We start from the raw sequence: 20754 nt of genomic DNA, 5'->3' as shown, positions 1-20754 counted from the left end.
ATTCTCCTGCCTCAACCTCCTGAGTAGTTGGGATTACAGGAACTCACCACCACACCCAGCTAATTTTTGTATTTTTAGTAGAGACGGGGTTTCACCATGTTGGTCAGGCTGGTCTCGCACTCCTGACCTCATGATCCACCTGCCTCTACCTCCCAAAGTGCGGGGATTACAGGCATGAGCCACCACACCTGGCCAAATGCTTGCAATTTTATTGAATGAAAGCATTAACTTTTTATCAGAGCAAAATAAAGGTTGTTTTGTTTTTTCTTAAGCCGTGAGAAGTTGAACGAAAAAGTCATTTCTATTTCCAACACCTACTGTTGATATTTTGGTGTGTTTTCTTTTTATTTTTTATTTTCTTTTTATTTTTCATTTTTTCTTTTTATTCAAGCATAAATCCTTCACTTTCCATACCTGAAACCTTTTTCTTTTCATTTTTTTTTTTATAATTCAGTCCCCATAGAGACTGTCAAAAATTCCCAATGCAGACTGTATTTCAAGTCGTCATGGTCGGGTATTGGGAAAAGTTTTCAATTAGCAATAATTGCGCCTCAGAGAAACCTCATTGGCTACGATACTGCCAATGCACAAAGCTACCTGCAACCTTTTTCTTTTTTTTTTTTTTGAGACGGAGTTTCGCTCGTTACCCAGGCTGGAGTGCAATGGCGCGATCTCGGCTCACCGCAACCTTTGCCCCCTGGGTTCAGGCAATTCTCCTGCCTCAGCCTCCTGAGTAGCTGGGATTACAGGAGCGCACCACCATGCCCAGCTAATTTTTTGTAATTTTTAGTAGAGACGGGGTTTCACCATGATGACCAGGATGGTCTCGATCTGTTAACCTCGTGATCCACCCGCCTCGGCCTCCCAAAGTGCTGGGATTACAGGCTTGAGCCACTGCGCCCGGCCCCTTTTTCTATGCATACTTAGTAGCCTGTATTTACGCTGTTGGGACCATAGCATGAAATATTACATCCTGCTTACTTTAATCATAATGTAAGCATTTTCCATTGATGAACTTTTCATAAATATTTTTAATGGCTGCATAATATTCCATTGAGCAGTATGTAACACTTACATAATGCTTCTCCTATATTCAAACACTTAGGTTGTTTTAAGCTTTTCTCTATTACATATAAAGTTTCCCTCTCAGTGCATGAATCCAAGTCTACACTTTGGATTGTTTCCTTATGAGAGATTCCCAGGAGTGGAATGAGGAGCTCTAAGGCAATGAACATTTTTCAGGCCTGTGATACAGATTGCCAAATCGCTTTCCCAAAAGAGTTGTACCATTTCACACTCCCACTGACAATGTTGCTCATTCCGTTTTTAATGGCATCATGTGACTGAAATGGCCAATAGCAAGGTTTAATAAACTATGATACATCCAGCCAGTGAATTATACAGCCCATGAACTTTCTAATGGGGTCTGGGTAACAGCATGGAAAAATAGTTATGCTGCAATATTAAGCAGAAAAAGCAGAACACAGAATTGAATGTAATTGCCCCTGCCTCAGAAAAATAACAGATCCGCCTAAGGATAAGGACCACGAAAACAAAACAAACAAACACATATAAGAGTAAGCGTGGCAAGGTGATGACTGCAAGATTTATCACTGTCTCTTTGGTAATGATTATTTTCACTGTGTTAATTTCACCTTGTGTTGCTATGGCACCGTTCAATATTTGAGAAACTTCACATATCAGCAAAGTATTAGGGCTACAACATTGCACAGTACCAAATTTCTCAAAAGCTTCTCCTGCAGGATTGTAGCATTTCCAAAACCGGCCCAAGTGTTTTCATGGCTAAAGGATCATGGTGGTCTTTTCTGAGTTCCCAGAAATAATTAAGTCAATGAATGGAATTTTCTCCCATGTAAAGTCTACCATGATTTCTTTTTCCTCAAACCTCTGGCAACTGGCACCACTCTTCTGCTAGAGATGACAAGAATGAAGACTTCACAAATAGTAACAGAAAACCACTGAAACAGCTGGTCATATTCTATGGCTCCTGGGCTTGTGGTTGTACTATTTTACCATGGCATAAAAGAGAGTCATATTTTCTGCTAGCAGAACTGTTCCAAGTCCTGTGGTGGAGTGAATATCAATAGGTTGTGACGATCCTACAGGAGCGCTGTGATGTCAGTTGCCAAAATTCACCATCCGTACAGACGGGCGCACAGCTGATTTCTGACCCCTCCCATCTCCTGCCCTGTTCTGGGAGGGAAAAATACAGGGGATGATATAACCCAGGGCTGATGGGGGCTGCTTCCAAAAGTAACAGAAGAAGCAACGGAAGAAGTGTTCTTAAAAGCCACCATCCCAGTGCTTTGTTTGATATTTTTCCTGTGTCTAATCTTTTCCCTCAACAGCCCATCTTCCACACTGACTTTAAGTATAGCTACCTATAATCTTTCTACTTCAAGAATAATCCAGGGACCAGTAGCCTTTGCACACCCCTGAGAACGCCCCATCCCAGACACAGGAAATCAGAATCTGCATCAGAATCTACAGACCTGTAGTCCCAGCTACTTGGGGGGCTGAGGCTGCAGGATCGCTTGAGCCCAGGAGGTTGAGGCTGCAGTGAGCCAAGATGGAGCCACTGCACTCCAGCCTGGGTAACAAAGTGAGAGACCCAGTCTCAAAAAAAAAAAAACAAAAACACCTGACCCAAGTACTCCTCCAAGAAACCTGCTTGGATGACTCCTCGCAGCATAATCCCTACCTCTCCTTCCTCTGGGCTCTACAGCCCTCATATTTGAAGTAGTCTACATGTGTATATGTGTGTATTCCCTACTAGGTGTCAATTTCCTTGTTGGTACCTCACTAGACATTTAAGCTGTTGGCAAAATGAGAATGAATGACTGACTGAATGAGTGCTGCTTCTGGCTCTGCCACATGATCATGGATATGATTTTCCTCTTTGAAAAATGCCCTGGATGTTGTGGAAATCAAATACATTCTGTGCATGGAAAAGTGATTTGTAAACTGCAAAGGTCTGTGGAATTTACATAAACCTCAGTGCTCTGCAAGGGCCATCCCTGGATATGCCTGGGGTTGGCCTTGTGATAACAACCCAAGAGGATCTTGATATATTCTGAGGCCCCACCTGCAGAGATTCTGATTCAGGAGGAATTCTGCATTTTCACAAGCTTTTCAGGTGGTTCAGTATGAAGTCAAATCTGGGAACAGCTGGATTGTGAGTTCACCTCTCACTCCTTGACCCAGGGCCTGGACTTGGGTGAGGCAAGAGAATAACCAGAGAGCGTATTTAAGAAGGACCTCATTCTCAAGGGTGTGCAAGTGCAGGATGGGCCACATGAGAGAGAGGCCCTTCTTAAAAACTGTGCACCCTGGCCAGGTGCAGTGGCTCACGCCTATAATCCCAGCACTTTGGAGGCCGAGGTAGGCAGATAACCTGAGGTCGGGAGTTTGAGACCAACATGACCAATGTGAAGAAACCTCGTATCTACTAAAATACAAAATTAGCCGAGCGTGGTGGTGCATGCCTGTAATCCCAACTACTAGGGAGGCTGAGGCAGGAGAATCATTTGAACCCGGGAAGTAGAGGTTGTGGTGAGCCGAGATTGCATCATTGCACTCCAGCCTGGGCAACAAGAGTGAAACTCCGCCTCAAAACAACAACAACAAAACTGTGCACCCTAGGAGTCCTTCGGCAGTGACCACGGGCAAAGCAGGTAGGATCATGCAATGTGACCCCTGTCTGAGCCTGCTGCCTGGGGATCTCCAGGGCCTCAGGGCCTCAGCCACTGGCAGGCCCAGGTGAGTTGAGGACAAGATGCCCACACGACCTTGAAATTCCAGGCCCGACCACTGTAGCCCCATTAACGGCCTGTTTTCCCTTAAGTGGGGAAGAAGCAGACTAAGTCTAACCTCAATGCCCCACGGAGTCTGACCACCACAGGGCGCCAGGGTCCTTTGAAGAGCCCAGGGCTTGGCACTCAAGTGAGCAGATTTTTCTCAGTTCTTCAGACCCCCAGTGCCAGCTCCGAGCATTCCAGACTCCTGGTGGTCAGCATCCTCTCAGGCTCTTGGGGACTGTCCCTGGGTTGCCATGCATGGAGGTTAAGTGACTTCCTACCCCTTTGACTTCCCAGAAGACACAAAGCTCACTCTCCTCCTTCCCTCTTTTCCTTTTTCATGAGCTGGCCTGGCTGTGTCAGGCAGGGTCAGGCTCAGCAGAATGCACGTCACATATATCTTTTTTATTAAAGATAGAGTCTCAGTTACTGCCCAGGCAGGAGTACAGTGACACAATCTTAACTCACAATCTAGCCTTGAACTTCTGGGCTCAAATAATCCCCCCCTCTCAGCCCCTCAAGTAGCTGGGACTACAGGCTTGGGCCACCAGTTCCAGCTAATTTTTTTTTTTTGTATTTTGCAGAGATGGGGTCTTACCATGTTGCCTCCTGAGTAACTGGGACTACAAGTGCACCACTATACCCAGCTAATTTTTAAAGTTATTTTTGTAAACATGGGGCCTTGCTATATTGCCCAGACTGGTCTCAAAATTCTCACCTCAAGTGGTCCTCCTGCCTCAGCCTCCCAAAGTGTTGGGATTATAGGTGTGCTCCATGGCACCTGGTATTTTATTTTTTAGAGACCATCTTGCTGGCATACAGTGATACAGTCATAGCTCACTGCAGCCTCAAGCTCCTGAACTCAAGCAGTCCTCCTGCCTCATCCTCCTGAGTAGTTAGAACTACAGGTGTGCTCCATTAGAGTGGCTAATTTTTTTATTTTCTGTAAAAACAGGGTCTCACATCCTGGTGCAGTGGTTCACGCCTGTAATCCCAGCACTTTGGGAGTCCGAGGCAGGTGGATTACCTGAGGTCTGGAGTTTGAGACCAGCCTGGCCAATATGGTGAAACCCCATCTCTACTAAAAATTAAAATGTAGCTGGGTGGTACCTGTAATCCCAGCTACTCAGGAGGCTGAAGCAGGAGAATCTCTGGAACCTGGGAGGCAGAGGTTGCAGTGACCCGAGATCATTCCACTGCACTCCAGCCTGGGCAATAAAGTGAGGCTTTGTCTCAGAAAAAAAAAAAGATGGGCTATCACTATGTTGTCCAGGCTGGCCTTGAGCTCCTAGCCTCAACCAATTCCTCCTCTTTGGCCTTCCAAAATGCTGGGTGGGAGCCACCATACCCAGCCATATTTCTTTCTTATCACCATTACTATACTTCACAAGGTAGGTACAATTATCACCATTTCACAGAGGAGACTAAGGTTTGAAGAAGTGAAGGAATTTGTCCAAAATCACAGGACAAGCCAAAGGCAGATGGGATTTAAGCCCCAAAGCTCTTCCTCTCTTTCCTGCTTCTCTGAATTGTTTTATTATATTCATTTGTATACTATATATATATATGTATATATTTATGTAATTTCCCCTGCTTTGTATTTCTAAACATCTTCCTGCTTTTCCTGGAGCATCTGTAGATAACAGCAATCAGAAACTTGGTTTCTAGCAGTTTCCCCTGAGGGTGTTTCTCCAATCTAAGACTAGATTCTATTTTTTTTTTTTTTTTTTTTGAGACGAAGTTTCTCTCTTGTTACCCAGGCTAGAGTACAATGGTGCAATCTCGGCTCACCGCAACCTCCGCCTCCTGGGTTCAGGCAATTCTCCTGCCTCAGCCTCCTGAGTAGCTGGGATTACAGGCATGCGCCACCATGCCCAGATAATTTTTTGTATTTTTAGTAGAGACCGGGTTTCACCATGTTGACCAGGATGGTCTCGATCACTTGACCTCGTGATCCACCCGCCTCAGCCTCCCAAAGTGCTGGGATTACAGGCGTGAGCCACTGCGCCCAGCTAAGACTGGATTCTTAAGTGATTTTTTAGGGTTTGTGTGTCTATGTTTGGGGGATGTACCGATTTTCAAAATAATTTGTTTATATTAGCATCTTTTTTATGTTCATATTAGCATCTTTGAAATGCTGGGAGTAATGAGCGAGGGCAGAAAACACTGCCAATCTATAAAATTCCATACACAGTGAAAACAGTTTTTAGGCTGGGCCTAGTGGCTCATGCCTGTAATCCCAGCACTTCGGGAGGCCAAGGAAGAAGATGATTTGACCCCAGGAGTTTGAGACCAGCATGACCGACCTGGTGAAAACCTGTCTCTACTAAAAACACAAAAAATAGCTGGTTATGGTGACAGAGGCCTGTAATCTCAGCTACTCAGGAGGCTGAGGCAGGAGAATTGTTTAAATCTGGGAGGTGGAGGTTGCAGTGAGCTGAGATCACACCATTGCACTCCAGCCTGAGCAACAGAGTGAGAACATGTCTCAAAAAAATAAAGAAAGAGGGAGGCTGAGGCGGGCAGGTCATGAGGTCAAGAGATTGAGACCATCCTGGTCAACAAGGTGAAACCCCGTCTCTAGTAAAAATACAAAAATTAGCTGGACATGGTGGTGCGCGCCTATAGTCCCAGCTACTCGGGAGGCTGAGGCAGGAGAATTGCTTGAACCCAGGAGGCAGAGGTTGCGGTGAGCCGAGATCATGCCATTGCATTCCAGCCTGGGTAACAAGAGCGAAACTCTGTCTCAAAAAAAAAAGAAAGAAAGAAAGAAAGAAAAATGAGGCTGAGCACAGGGCCAGGCACAGTGGCTCACACCTGTAATCCCAGCACTTTGGGAGGCCAAGGTGGGTGGATCAACTGAAGTGAAAAGTTCATGACCAGGTTGGCCAACATGGTGAAACCCTGTCTCTACTAAAAATACTAAAATTAGCCGGGCACGGTGGCTCATGCCTGTAATCCCAGCACTTTGAGAAACTGGGGCAGGCTTGCTGGAGCCCAGAAGTTTGAGACCAGCCTGAGCAACATAGGAAGACCCTGTCTCTACAAAAAAAATTTTTTTAGTTAGCCAGGTGTGATGATGACACCTGTGGTCCCAGCTCCTTGAGAGGCTGAGGTGAGTGAATAGTGTGAGCCCAGGCAGTTGAGGCTGCAGTGAGCTGTGTTTGCACCATTGCACAGCCTGGGCAATAGAGCAAGACCCTGTCTCCAAAAAAAAAAAAAAAAAAAAAAGAAGAAGAAGAGGAAAAGAAAATTAACAGCAATGTAAAGTGGAGGCCAGGTACAGTTAGTTGTTCATGCCTGTAATACCAACACTTTGGGAGGTTGACCTGGGCAGACCACTTGAGGTCAGGAGTTGGAGACCAGGTTGGCCAACATGGTAAAACCTCATCTCTACTAAAAAAACAAAAGTTAGCTGGACATGGTGGCACATGCCTGTAGTCCCACCTACTCAAGAGGCTGAGGCAGGAGAATTGCTGGAACCCAGGTTGCAGTGAGCCGAGTTCATGCCACTGTACTCCAGACTGGGTAACAGACAGAGATTCAGCTCAAAAAAAAAAAAAAAAAAAAAAAGTGGGATGCCTCTGGTACAGCAAAGATTCCATTTCTGTAAGTCTATTCCAGTTAAAGTGTCTGCTTAAAGTCCTGATGGGGTCTCCAGGATTGCCCAGAAAGAACATAATATGACTCTCTTCTTGAAAAAGTAAAGAAAATAAAATTTAAAAAAAATTTTTTTTGGAGAGAGGATTTCACTATTACCCAGGCAGAAGTTCAGTGGTGCAATCAAGGCTCATTGCAACTTCCATCTCCCAGGCTCAAATGATCCTCGTGCCCCATTTTTAAATTTTTTGTAAAGAGAGGGTGGTCCTAAACAGGTGGTCCTAAACTCCTGGGCTCAAGAGATCCTCCTGCCTCCATCTTTCAAGTGCTGGGAATTACAGGCATGAGCCACCATGCCTAGCCCCAAAAAATAATTTTTAAAAAGTAGGAAACAAAGGTTGTAATTTGAAGTCACAGCTAGTGAAAGAAGTAACCAATGAATCCAGGGACCTCTCTTGTCTGTCCAGTACCCACACAACGCAACTAGGTCAGGCAGAGACTAAACAGCAGCTTATCAGCCTGGAGCTGGAGAGGCGGAGCTGGAGAGGACAGCTCATCATCTGGGTAACAGAAGAGATAAGTGTGTTTGGATGGGGAGGAGAATGTGTTTTTAAAGTATTATTGTGTTGTTCATTCTGATTCTCCCAAACTACCAGAGTTGCCTAAGTGATCCTGCATCAGGTGCATCACTGAGAAATGCTAATTTCCAAAACAAGCCAACTGGGAATGAATCACAAACAATCCAAGGCATGGCGAAGGAAGACAGGAATCCCCAAACCTAGCCCACTGGTTGTCTGGGGTGCTGGGGATCAGAGATGGGACAATGAGGGCAGGTAGTGAGTCTCCTCTGACAGCAGAGAAAGGGGTTTGGGATTTTTTTTTTTTTCTTTGAGATGGAGTTGCTCTTGTTACCCAGGCTAGAGAGCAATGGTGCGATCTCGGCTCACCGCAACCTTCGCCTCCTGGGTTCAGGCAATTCTCCTGCCTCAACCTCCTGAGTAGCTGGGATTACAGGCACACACCACCATGCCCAGCTAATTTTTTGTATTTTTAGTAGAGACGGGGTTTCACCATGTTGACCAGGATGGTCTCGAGCTCTTGACCTCGTGATCCACCCTTCTTGGCCTCCCAAAGTGCTGGGATTATAGGCGTGAGCCACCACGCCTGGCCTCTGGGTTTTGGATTTTTATGACTTGCAGAAAATGGGGAACAGCCAAAAGTTTTGTAAGAGAGGAGAAACCCACTGAGCACTGTGCTTCAAGATCACAGAGTTCATCTCAGAGCAGCAAACACTTTCTAGGGTTTGCTCTACATCGATCTTATGCTGGGCACAGGCTTGAGGTGAGGAAAGAAAGATAGAGTTCCTATTCCCAGAGAAGAAATAATTCTCACAGTATGACAAATACTGTGAAGGGGCCAGGCATGGTGGTTTACGCCTGTAATCCCAGCACTTTGGAAGGCAGAGGCAGGCAAATCACCTGAGGTCAGTAGTTCGAGACCAGACTGGCCAACATAGTGAAACCCTGTCTCTACTAAAAAACAAAAATTAGCTGTGCATGGGGGCAAGCCCCTGTCATCCCAGCTATTTGGGAGGCTGAGGCAGGAGAATCGCTTGAACTCTGGAGTCAGAGGTTGCAGTGAGCTGAGATTTGGCCAGTGGGCAACAGAATGAGATTCTACCTAAAAAAAAAAAGATGCATACCTGATTGAAAGACTGACAGGTGGGCCGGGTGCAGTGGCTCATGCCTATAATCCCAGCACTTTGGGAGGCCGAGGATGGTGGATCATGAAGTCAAGAGATCGAGACCATCCTGGTCAACAATGTGAAACACCGTCTCTACTAAAAGTACAAAAAAAATTAGCTGGGCATGGTGGTGCACGCCTGTAATCCCAGCTACTCGGGAGGCTGAGGCAGGAGAATTGCCTGAACCCAGGAGGTGGAGGTTGAGGTGATCCGAGATCGCGCCATTGCACTCCAGCCTGGGTAACAAGAGTGAAACTCCATATCAAAAAAAATAAAAATAAAATAAAATAATGAAGTTGAACCCTCATCTCATACTATCTAAAAAAAAAAAAAAGACTGACAGGTAGGAGTGAGCTAGATAAAGATGGAGCTGCAAGGGCATTTTTAGCAATGGGAACATCTTTGGAGGGGAGGGAGAACAAATGTGAGTAGGATAGGGTGCTGGACACCTCTCATCTAATCCCCAGATCCACTCTGCACATTTCAGCACTTTGCTCTGTGCCCCAGGTGGTTGAACTTCATGGACTGCATTCATGATAACCTTGACCATGGCTTCTGGTCAGGTTCTGCCTAGGGAAAGCACTGGCAGGAGATGGGAGGTGAGGAGGAGAGAGGTTGGTGTATAGATCCCCTGCTGTCCCTCTCTCCCTCCTCAACTCTTCAGGCAAGGGAGGGATGAGGTGCCCACTGTTGTCAGTCTCAAAGTAATGCTTTTTGGTTTTCTCAAATGCTACCAACCCTCTATAAAAGTTGCTTTATTAAATACCCCCCAAAGGTATCCTCTGTACCCTGCTGGTATCCTAACTGATATAGCAGCATGGAGGAGGTTTTTCATTATCTAAATACAATATGAGGCCAGGCTTGGTGGCTCATGCCTTTGGGAGGCATCCCACCACTTTGGGAGCCCAAGGCAAGCAGATCACTTGAGGTCAGAAGTTCAAGACCAGCCTCGTCAACATTGTGAAACCTTATCTCTACAAAAAATACAAAAAAAAATTAGCTGGGCGTGGTGACAGCCCCTGTAATCCCAGCTACTAGGGAGGCTGAGGTATGAGAATCGCTTGAACCTGGGAGACAGAGGTTGCAGTGAGCCAAGATTGCACCACTGTACTCCAGCCTGGGCAACATAGTGAATCAGTCTCAAAAAAAAAAAACAAGAACAAAACAAATATAACATGACAGTCTTCTAAACTAGGAGAGGAGTGGGAACATTACCTTGTGAATGGACAGCACTCTACAGCAACAAAGCCTTTTCTCAGGCATGGACTTGACCACAGCTCCCAACTACCCCAGGTCAGAGGCCACCAAATACATCTCATAGATGTGTGGCAGCAGAGGCCTGGAGAGCATGTGGAGACTTGGCCAAGAGACATGGCTAGTCAGTGAGAAACCCAGAGCCCACAGCCTGATTTTTTTTCTCTTTTTGTTTTTTTTTTTTTGAGATGGAGTTTTTATTCTTGTTGCCCAGGCTGGAGTGCAATGGCTCAGTCTCAGCTCACTGCAGCCTCCACCTCCCGGGATCAAGCAATTCTCCTGCCTCAGCCTCCCGAGTAGCTGGGATTACAGGCACGTGCCACCACGCCTGGCTAATTTTCGTATTTAGCAGAGTCGGAGTTTCACCATGTTGGTCAGGGTGGACTCAAACTCCTGATCTCAGGTGATCCACCCACCTCAGCCTCCCAAAGTGCTGGGATTACAGGCATGAGCCACCACACCCGGTGACACAGCCTGATTTTCTCAGTTGCTAATCCATTCGCTTTCTACCAATGCAAATCTAAGTGGGCCTGGAATGGCGGAAGAAATTCAAAGAGGCCTTTCATGTGCATGCACACATGCATGCACATGCACGTCTTCCACGGAAATCAGTGAGTCATTCAACAAACATTTATTGAGCTCTGACTGGATCTACAGACCTGTATTAGAAACTGACGAATGAAAGAGATTAGATATGGGGAAAAGGAGAATGAGTCAGAAGGAGGGGTGGCAGCACAGGGTGGTGGAAGAGAATACTTGGCCCACAGTCCAGCAGTCCTGGCTCCGAGGCCCAGTCTATTAGATGTGTCTCTGAGATCTTCAATCGACTGAACTCAGAAGACCTAGAGAGATCAGCCATTTCTGGTTTTGGGTAAAACAGTCAAGTCAGTTTCAGATTCAACTCCAAAGCTGAAACGCCTTCAAAAGCTCTAGACTTAGCATGACTGACACACAGCACCCTCTATCAGCTGGCCTTTTCTCATCTCTCCAGTCTGGCTTGCTGGAGGCTTTCTTCCTCACATCCTGCTACCCTGACATTAGAAGCTACAGCTTCCCATAAGCAGCACTTGCTCTCACCTCCAAGACTGTGCACCGGCTATTCCTTGTGCCTGGAAGGCTTTTTCTCACACTTAGCCCTACAGTTGACCCTTGAACAACACAGGAGTTACAAGTGCCAGCATCTCCAACAATCCACATAGTCAAAAATCCTCAAAAATCCTGACTCCCCCAAAACTTAGCTACTAATAACCTGCTGTTGGCCAGAAGCCTTTCTGATAACGTAGTCAATTAACACATATTTTGCATGTTACGTATATTATAGACCGTATTCTACATCGAAGTTAGAAGAACAATTATCTATCCATCCACCCACCCACTGGGTGGTGTTAGCCACTGGGCATAGTGGCTCATGCCTCTAACCCAGCACTTTTGGATGCCAAGGTGGGCAGATCCCTTGAGCCCAGAAGTTCAAAAACAGCTTGGGCAACAGTGAGACCCTGTAACTACAAAAATTACAAAATTAGGCCGGGCGTGGTGGCTCACGCCTGTAATCCTAGCACTTTGGGAGGCCAAGGTGGGTGGATCACCTGAGGTCAGGGGTTCAAGACCAGCCTGGCCATCATCGTGAAACCCCATCTTTAAAAAAAAAAAAATTTACAAAATTAGTCAAGCATGGTGCTATATGCCTGTAGTCCCAGCTACTCAGGAGACTGGGGTAGGAGGATCGAATTGCTTGAGCCCAGGAGATCGAGGCTGCAGTGAGCCGCGATCACACCACTGCACTCCAACCTAGGTGACAGAGCAAGATCCTGTTTTGAAAAAAAAAAAAAATCGTTAAGAGAGAAAAAAATATATCTCCTATTCATTAAGTGAAAGTGTATCATCATAAAGGTCTTCATCCTTGTCATTTTTACATTAAGAAGGCTGAGGAGGGGGAGGAAGCAAGGGGTTGGTCTTGCTCTCTCAGCTCAGACGTGGTAGAGACGGAAGAAAATCCTCCTATAGGGAGAACTGCACAGTCCAGTGCCATGTTGTTCAAGAGTCAACTGTAATTTCTTCACCTGTAAAATGCTTATTCAAACTTCAATTCAGGCTAACTACTGAGGATTCAGGTATCCTCAGTAATACGAGGCACAGAAAAAGCCCCCAACTCTTTGCAAATTATGATTCAACTGATTAAGTAATCATCAAACAGCTACCATGTAGCAAGTCTGTGTCCATGAGATAGTAATAAAAATACCAAACAAGCTCTTTGGGTACTAGGAACTTAAACGTAGCTGAAGAGTGAGTGAGCAGGGAGATGATTAGATGGGTGAGTGAACAGATAGATAAAAATTGATGAATGGCTGAGCATGGTGGCTCACGCCTATAATCCCAGCACTTTGAGAGGCCAAGGTGGGTGGATCACTTGAGGTCAGGAGTTCCAGACCAGCCTGGCCAACATGATGAAGCCCCACCTCTACTAAAAATACGAAAATTAGTTGAGTGCGGTGCCGTGCGCCTGTCATCCCAGCTACTCAGGAGGCTGAAGCAGGTGAATCGCTTGAACTGAGGAGGCAGAGGTTGCAGTGAGCCAAGATTGCGCCACTGCACTCCAGCCTGGGTGACAGAGTGAGACTCTGTCTCAAAAAAAAAAGGATGGATGGATAAATGCATGGATTGAAAATGAGTGTGTGACAGTTGGTAGTTGAATGGGGAATTAAATGGATGACTTCATGAATAGATGGTTGAATGGATGGGATTACTTGCTTGCATTGATCAAAAGGGATTTGAGAACCTAATCTCAAAGTGATAAGAAAGGACAGGAATCTAGCTGGTGAGATTGGGACTGTGGAGCTTAAAAAAACATTGGGAATCTCACTAGCAAATGTAAGGTCTGTTTGTGGACAAGTTACTATCATCATAAAGCTCTCAATAAATTCCAATTTGCTATTCGAGGCAAAGCCCTGAGGATGGTGCCAGCCATGAAAGTCTGATCAACTGGACTGATTGATCAACAGGATTTAACCTGATGGAAGCCTAATTGGAGTTAGGTCAAATCTAGAACCTTAAGGCTTTGGGATGTGGGCTAAGCCCTTTACAGCCTTAGCCCACCTGCATCCAGGTGAAAAATAAATAAATTAATTAATTTTTAAAAAGGCCGGGCGCGGTGGCTCACGCCTATAATTCCAGCACTTTGGGAGGCCAAGGCCGGTGGATCACGAGGTCAAGAGATCGAGACCATCCTGGTCAAAAAGGTGAAATCCCGCCTCTACTAAAAATACAAAAATTAGCTGGGCATGGTGGTGCGTGCCTGTAGTCCCAGCTACTTGGGAGGCTGAGGCAGGAGAATTGCTTGAACCCAGAAGGTGGAGATTGCGGTGAGCCGAGATTGTGCCACTGTAGCACTCCAGTCTGGGTAACAACAGCGAAACTCCGTCTCAAAAAAAAAAAAAAAAAAAAAAAAGGCAGCCGGGCAAGGTGGCTCACGCCTGTAATCCTTGGGAGGCCAAGGTGAGTGGACCACCTGAGGTCAGGAGTTCAAGACCAGCCTGACCATCATGGTGAAACCCCATCTTTATTTTATGTTTTTATTTTTTTGTGGTGAGCTGAGATTGCGCCATTGCCCCTCCAGCCTGGGTAACAAGAGCGAAACTCCATCTAAAAAAAAAAAAAAAGTAAGAAGGAAAAAAAAAGCTTTGAGATCTGACAAAAACATCTCTACTGGTGATTCTTATGACAAGACAGCAATGCACAAATTGATGGGAGAAGAAAGGAGGGGTGAATGAACTGCTACATCCTCTTACTGTAGGAGTTTCAAAGTGCAGATTCTGCATGAAAAGCACAGTGGTCTTAAACCAGCCTGCCTCCCCCAGGACCTCTCAGCACACTCTCCCTACAGTGGACTTTCTTGAATCCCAAAGTATTCTGACAGCTGTGTCCCAGACAGCATTGCTCCTTGGAAACTCGAACTACACATTAACTCCATCTCCTCTGCTGCCCTGCCATCCTCCCTTTTCCTTCTCACAGAGGGTGCTCATGGCTTGCCAAATCTGTGCCTTCCAGAGCTTCCAGAGGACTGAGGAGAGCACTCTGATGACCGACCAAGGCTGCTCAGCCCAGGGAAAGACCCATTGTAAGTTATTACTCAGGGTAGGGCTGGATTTTCTTTGGAGCCAAAGATGAAGCTTTAGCAAGAGTCTGCTTTCTATGATAGTCTGCACCATACAGGTTTTTTTTTTCTTTTTTCTTTTTTTTAATGACGAAACTTACTTTTCGTTTAAAGTCAATGGGAAAGAGAATTCAGAGCTAGCACAGGAAAACAGTGAGGTTTCAAAATACTTCAGCCTTGACAAAACCCCTTACATAGTTTTGTTGTTTGTTTTATTGAAGCAGTGGAGGAGAAGGAACAAAGAAATCTGTAACTGGTTGTGAGCAATTAGTTGTAAACACCACTGCACTCGGACCAGCCTTGTTTGGTTTTTTTGATACGCAGTTTCACTCTGCCTCCCAGGCTGAAGTGCAGTGGTGCAATCTTGGCTCACGCTACTTCCACTTCCCAGCGGAAGTGATTCTCATGCTTCAACCTCCCGAGTAGCTGGGATTACAGGCACACACCACCATGCCCAGCTAAATTTTGTATTTTTAGTAGAGATGGGGTTTTGCCCTGTTGGCCAGGCTGGTCTCGAATTCCTGACCTCAAGTGATCCACCCGCCTTGGCCTCACCAAAGTGCTGGGATTACAGGTGTGAGCCACAGTGCCTGACTGTAGTTTTCTTTTTGATCTCCACAAAATCCTTCTAATAAGGGTCTCTACTTTGGCTGCACAATAGAATCGCCTGTAGAGTTTTTAGAACTCCTGATTTCGATTTTTTGTTGTTGTTGTATTTTGGGTTTGGTTTTTTTTTTATTTTTTGAGACAGAGTTTCACTCTTGTTACCCAGGCTGGAGTGCAATGGTGCGATCTCGGCTCACCGCAACCTCCGCCTCCTGGGTTCAGGCAATTCTCCTGCCTCAGCCTCCCGAGTAGCTGGGATTACAGGCACGCACCACCACGCCCAGCTAATTTTTTGTATTTTTGGTAGAACGGGGTTTCATCATGTTGACCAGGATGGTCTCGATCTCTTGACCTCGTGATCCACCTGCCTCGACCTCCCAAAGTGCTGGGATTACAGGCTTGAGCCACCGCTCCCGGCTAGAACTCCTGATTTCTAAAGCCAGATCCCAGAACAGTTGCATGAGAATCATGGGGATGAAGTGGGTCTGAGCCCCAGGTGATTCCAACATCAGCCCAGGGAAGGATAAGTGCTCCAAGGTCTTAGCCTCATTTTGCCAAGGCAGAAGGCTCCAGAGGGGTGAAATAAGTTGGCCCCAGATCTCAAGCTTGTAGTTAATTTCAAAACCACATCCTCTCTTCACTCTCTGTGTTCTTCCAGATGCAGTTCTTATGGCCACATGAAAAAAATAGTAATTAATATGTGTAGTTGTTCCCTCGTATCTGAGAGGAATACATTTCAAGATCCCCAGTGGATGCCTGAAACCACGGATAGTGCCTTATATATACATGATTTTTCTTTTTTTAAAAAATGTTTACTGATTATTATCTTAGTAAACAGAAAAAAACATGTTTGCTGAGCAAGATGGCTCACACCTGTAATCCCAACACTTTGGGAAGCTGAGGCTGGAGGATTGCTTGAGCCCAGGAGTTCAAGACCAGCCTGGGCAACATAGGGAGACCCTGTCTCTACAAAAAAATTAAAAATTAGCTGAGTGTGGTAGCTCATGCCTGTAGTCCCAGCTACCTGGGAGGCTAAGGTGGGATCACTTGATCCTGGGAGGTTAAGGCTGAAATGGGCCATGATCACACCACTGCACTCCACCTTGGGTGACAGAATGAGACCTTGTCTCTAAAAAAAAGGAAGAAAAATTAGAGATAGCATCTCTGTCATCCTGGCTGGGGTGCAGTGACATGATCAGAGCTCACTGTAACCTCAAATTCCTGAGCTCAAGGGTTCTCCTGCCTCAGCCTTTTAAGTAGCTAGGACCATAGGTATGTGTTGCCATTCCCAGCTAATTTTTTTGTTTGTTTGTTTCTTTGTAGAGACAGGGTCTTGCTATATTGCCCAGGCTGATCTTGAACTCCTGGGCTCAAGCAATCCTCCTGCCTTGGCCTCCCAAAGTGCTGAGCCACTGTGTGGGCCCTATATTATGGCTTTTTGATCTGAAACCTATATTATTACACCCATTTTACTAATACAGAGCCAAAGCCTAGAGCAGTAAACACAGCTAGGAATTGCTGGGGTTTGGATTCTGGTCTGTGTGATAATGTAGTCTACATTCTTCATCATCGTGCTGTACCTTCGCAAATATTTTTGGTTTTGTTTTCTTGTGGGAAGGATGGAATCTTGCTTTGTTGCAGGCTAGAGTGCAGTGGCCCAATCTCAGCTCACTGCAACCTCCACCTCCTGGGTTCAAGTGATTCTCCTGTCTCAGCCTCCAGAGTAGCTGGGATTACAGGCGTGTGCCTCAGCCTCCCAAGTTCTGGAGTTACAAGAGTGAGCCATGGCATCAGCCTCCTCAAATATTTTTGAATATCTGATAGCGTCCCTGTAACTCATGTGTTTAGGGCATGAGTCTAAGAAGAGAGCATTTAATTTAAAATAATTTAAAAAAATTTTTCTTTTCCCTGGAAAACACTAGTCTACAAAAAAAAAGAAAAAAATTTTTAGAAAGTCTCACTCTGCTGCTAAATCTGGTCTTGAACTCCTGGCCTCCAGAAAATCCTCTCACTTTAGCCTCCCAAAGTGCTGGGATTACAGAGGAGAGAACATTTAAATATGACTCGTTTTTTTCACCTTGATCATTCCTTAGACAGCTTCTGCCTTCTAGAAGCAGAAGAGTAGTATAGAGAAGAAGACATATTTGTATATAATTTGTCATAAGTATATGACAATTAAGTTATGATTTACATTTATGGTGTATATATGTGTCATTGCCTGGAAAGTGCTGTTAAAAGAAATTAAAAAAAGAAAAGAAAATATATGTATCATAAAGCATGGAACTACTCCTCACTCTTCCATCATACTTTCCTCTTCCCTTACAAAGACACCAAGCAATTTTTCACATTTATTATGTCATTTAATGGACATAATAGGCCTATAAAGTAGTTTCTAAAATTTCTGTTTTCCAGATGAGGAAACGCAGCCCTAGAGGACCAAATGATACAGCCAGCATCATCAGTGATGGAGCCTGGATGGCTTCAAGCCAATCCGCCTCCAGAGTGCAGGAGCTGAGCCATGCCTTTCTCCCTGCACAACTGTGACCTTACACCCTCAACCTGTCATCAGAACTAAGGACATTCTGTTTTAACCAGGAGAAACAATTATTTGGGCATAGCTTAAATGCGTAATTATACGTGTATTTTGGGTAGAAGTAGAGGGCTTAGAGGTACAAAGATCAAGAATATTTTGGGATAGAGATGAACCAAAAGTCGAGCCTTCTACACGGGCTGATGTCAGCTGAATGCTGAGCCTAAGGGAATGAAAGGAAGGAAATAATACACTTCAGTGGCAACTATGTTTTTTTTGTTTGTTTGTTTTGTTTTTTTTTGAGATGGAGTTTCCCTCTTGTTACCCAGGCTGGAGTGCAATGGCACGATCTCGGCTCACCTCAACCTCCGCCTCCTGATTTCAAGCAATTCTCCTACCTCAGCCTCCCGAGTAGCTGGGATTACAGGCATGGACCACCATGCCCAGCTAATTTTTGTATTTTTAGTAGAGACGGGGTTTCACCTTGTTGACCAGGATGGTCTCGATCTCTTGACCTCGTGATCCACCCGCCTCGGCCTCCCAAAGTGCTGGGATTATAGGCGTGAGCCACCGCTCCCGGCCTGTTATTGTTGTTTTTTATAGAAAGATTCTTGCTCTGTCACCCAGACTAGAGTACCATGGCTCCATCTGAGCTCACTGCAACCTCTGCCTTCCAGGTTAAAGCGCGTCTCCTGCCTCAGCCTCCCAAGTAGCTGGGATTATATTTTTAGTAGAGATGGAGGTTCATCATGTTGGCCAGGCTGGTCTTAAACTCCTGATCTCAAGTGATCCACCTGCCTCAGCCTCCCAACTTGCTGGAATTACAGGTGTGAGCCACTGCGCCTGGCCTCATAGTTTGTAAACACCAAAAAGAAGCCCCTCTGCTTTAATTCCAAACAATGTTGACACCATGTGTGGTGGCTCATATCTATAATCCCAGAACTTTGGGAAGCTGATAAGAGGATCACTTGAGACCAGGAGGTAGAGACCAGCCTGGGCAACATGGTGAGACTGTCACTACAAAAAGTTAAAAAATTAGCCAGGTGTGGTGTCATGCGCCTGTGGTCTTAGCTACCTAGGATGCTGAAGGGGAGAATCACTTCGGGATCAAGGCTGCAGTGACCCATGATTGCACCACTGCAATGCAACTTGAGCAACAGAGTAAGCCCCTGTCTCAAATAACAAAGTAACATGGCCGGGTGTGGTGTCTCACGCCTGTAATCCCAGCACTTAAGCCGAGGCGGGAGGACCACTGGAGGCCAGGAGTTCCATGGCCCATCCTGTTCTCTGCCTCACGCAGCTGCTTCTACCTGCAATGCCTTTCTTTCCTCCTCAGCCTCCAACGAGCCTGCTCGAAAGTCAGCACTGGTCACATGGGAATCCCATCCCAAAACCACAGTGTGTCTTCTACCTCTTGCTCTCACAACACACACGGGTTGAGTATCCCTCATTTGAAATGCTTGAGACCAGAAGTGTTTAGGATTTCAGATTTGGGAATATTTGTATACACGTAATGAGATACCGTGAGGGTGAGACCCAAGGCTAAACACAAAGTTCATTTATGTTTCATATACACCTTATACGTATTGCCAATGACAATTTTATACAAAGTTTTTAACAACTTTATGCAAGAAATACTTTTGACTGCGACCTATCATATTAGATGAGGTGTGGGATTTACCACTTGTGGTGTTACGTTGGCACTCAGAAACTTTCAGATCAGGAAAAGAAAAAAAAAAAAAACACTGGGCACCGTGGCTCACACCTGTAATTCTGGCACTTTGGGAGGCTGAGGCAGCAGATCACCTGAGGTCGGGAGTTTGAGACCAGCCTGACCAACATGGAGAAACCCTGTCTCCAAAAAAAAAAATAAAGAAAAGAAAAGTTTCAGATCTTGGCCAGGAATGGTCGCTCACGCCTGTAATTTTAGCACTTTGGGAGGCCGAGACGCATGAATTACCTGAGGTCAGTAGTTCAACACTAGCCAGGCCAGCATGGGAAAACCCCATCTCTACTAAAAATACAGGTGCACTGGCTCACACCTGTAATCTCAGCACTTTGGGAGGCTGAGGTGGGTGGATCACCTGAGGTCGGGAGTTTGAGACCAGACTGTTCAACATGGAGAAACCCCGTCTCTACTAAAAATACCAAATTAGCCAGGCATGGTGGCGCATGCCTGTAATCCCAGCTACTCAGGAGGCTGAGGCAGGAGAATAGCCTGAACCTGGGAGGCAAAGGTTGCATTGAGCTGAGATCAGGCCATCACACTCTGGCCTGGGTGACAGAGCAAGACTCCATCTCCAAAAGAAAAAAAAAAAAGTTTGGGGCCGGGCGCGGTGGCTCACACCTGTAATCCCAGCACTTTGGGAGGCCAAGGCGGGTGGATCACGAAGTCAAGAAATCGAGACCATCCTGGTCAACACGGTGAAACCCCGTCTCTACCAAAAATACAGAAAAATTAGCTGGGCATAGTGGCGCGTGCCTGTAATCCCAGCTACTCAGGAGGCTGAGGCAGGAGAATTGCCTGAACCCAGGAGGCGGAGGTTGCTGTGAGCCAAGATCGCGCCATTGCACTCCAGCCTGGGTAACGAGCAAAACTCCATCTCAAAAAAAAAAAAGACTGGGTGTGATGGCTCACACTTGTAATGCTAATACTTTGAGAGGCCAAGGTAGGAGGATTGCTTGAGGCCAGGAGTATGAGACCAGCCTGGGTAATATAGTAAGACCCTGCCTCTACAAAAGAAAAACAATAGTATTGATAAAATAACACAGATTTTTTTTCAAAAGAGAATTAATGTTGGTAATGGGTCCCTTCATTTGCACAGAATTTCAAATTAAATTACTCCAATCCTCGGAACAGCTCTCAGGGTATTATTATGACATTTCCCAGACTAGAGAAACAATAGCCCAAAGTCACACTGTCAAAACTGGTGGAACTGGGATCCTGGCATTTTGGCCCTCCCTTCTCCACAGCAATGTCTGCCCCTGAGAGGGCATGCATAAATCTACAGTATCTATTATTTTCCACGTGTTGCCAGCACGTCACAAATCT

General features: G+C 45.7%; 1 non-coding gene across 1 annotated transcript; it reads right to left on the bottom strand.

Annotated features, from left to right (window-relative positions):
• Nucleotides 1-454: 454 nt before the first annotated feature.
• Nucleotides 455-595, bottom strand: LOC118147928 (U4 spliceosomal RNA). The gene has a single exon (XR_004734629.1). It is a non-coding gene; the product is annotated as a U4 spliceosomal RNA (small nuclear RNA).
• Nucleotides 596-20754: the final 20159 nt, after the last annotated feature.

This window comes from Callithrix jacchus, chromosome 1 (genome assembly GCF_049354715.1).
Source record: "Callithrix jacchus isolate 240 chromosome 1, calJac240_pri, whole genome shotgun sequence".
Classification (NCBI taxonomy): domain Eukaryota; kingdom Metazoa; phylum Chordata; class Mammalia; order Primates; family Cebidae; genus Callithrix; species Callithrix jacchus.
The sequence above is the reverse complement of the archived record's forward strand: the minus strand, read 5'-3'. Positions and strand labels throughout refer to the sequence as shown.